We start from the raw sequence: 1,542 nt of genomic DNA on the forward strand, positions 1-1,542 counted from the left end.
ACTATCTGCACCAAAACGTTTGCAAAAATAAATAAAAATTCCATGCTTAGCAAAAGAAGTTCCTGTTTGAACAAAAAATGATAATAATGTCTCCTGTTGTTGTGTCAGAATAAGAGGTCAAAGTGCCAAGTTTAGAGAATACAAAAAATATAAATATAACAGTAAATGCAGTTTGCATATAATTAGGCTTCTTTTCTTTCTTTTTTTTGTGCCCATCCCAGAGGTGCAATATTGTTTTAAGCAAGATGACTGGAAAGAACTGAATTTTTCCTATTTTTTATGCCATATTTGGTGTCAACTGACAAAGTATCTGCAGAGAAAATGTCAATGTTAAAGTTTACCACGGACACACAGACACACGGACACACACACACACACACACACACACACACAAGCGAACACCGGGTTAAAACATAGACTCACTTTGTTTACACAAGTGAGTCAAAAATAAACAAACAAACAAAAAAACCACCCTAACTATATCATCAGTGTTGTTATAAGACAGAGAGAACACACTACCACAGTAACGATACTGATGCCTGGCCTTGGCTGTTTCACAAACACGATGAGTTGTTTTTTGTTTGTTTGTTTTCCTAATGTTGTTGCTGTTGTTGTTTTAGCTGTTGTTGCTACAGCTGATACTGCAGCTCCTTCGGTGATGGTCGTCGTCGTTGTTATTGTTGTTGTTGTTGTTGTTGTTGATTCATACTTGTCAAAATAATCACAAAGATTGTTGCCTTTACCTCGTCTGTCACATCTGCTTAACTATCACGTACATTGAAGACGAACCTGCGGCCTAAAACGTTGGCGCTTCTTATCAAAGCGATTCGGTTTTTTGTTGTTGTTTTTTTCTCCACAACAGACAGTTGTTGATTCAGTTTCTTAGAAACTTTCTCCATTTCAGTGTTAAGTTTTATCAGCTCGGCAATCATCTTTTCTTTTTTTTTTATCAAATCGCCGTACCTTTTATCACAAAGACACTCAATCTTTTCATGCCTTACCTTTAATCACAAAGACACTCAATCTTTTCATGTCTTACCTTTAATCACAAAGACACTCAATCTTTTCATGTCTTACCTTTAACCACAAAGACACTCAATCTTTTCATGCCTTACCTTTAATCACAAAGACACTCAATCTTTTCATGCCTTACCTTTAATCACAAAGACACTCAATCTTTTCATGCCTTACCTTTAATCACAAAGACACTCAGTCACCACCCGTTCCGACCACACAACACTGAATCGCCGCGTCACAGTCAACTGAACAAAACAAAGACCCGCAGACGTAGTCGTAGTAGTAGAAATCCCACAGAACACCAAGTGAAAACTCCCTTTGAATCCAGTCAAGAGTACGATGCTCGGCGTCACCGCTAACTTGTATGTGTGTGTGAGAGTGAGAGAGAGAGAGAGAGAGAAAAAGCTGGCGTGCAAACACACCCCCAACATCCACCACTACCACTACCACCACCAACACCGCCACCGCCTCCACCACCACCACACTACACCACCACGATTCGCTCGCCTGCCAGGGGGGGGGGTG

At 39.9% G+C, this 1,542-nt stretch overlaps 1 long non-coding RNA gene across 1 annotated transcript in view; it reads right to left on the reverse strand.

Annotated features, from left to right (window-relative positions):
• The window catches only part of LOC143300945 (uncharacterized), a 32,419-nt gene extending 31,077 nt beyond the window's left edge, over positions 1-1,342 (reverse strand). The window contains exon 1 of the long non-coding RNA XR_013057717.1: positions 1,192-1,342. This is a non-coding gene — a long non-coding RNA (uncharacterized LOC143300945). The remainder of the gene's footprint in view (positions 1-1,191) is intronic.
• Positions 1,343-1,542: the final 200 nt, after the last annotated feature.

Source organism: Babylonia areolata, chromosome 27 (genome assembly GCF_041734735.1).
Source record: "Babylonia areolata isolate BAREFJ2019XMU chromosome 27, ASM4173473v1, whole genome shotgun sequence".
In the NCBI taxonomy this organism is placed as follows: domain Eukaryota; kingdom Metazoa; phylum Mollusca; class Gastropoda; order Neogastropoda; family Buccinidae; genus Babylonia; species Babylonia areolata.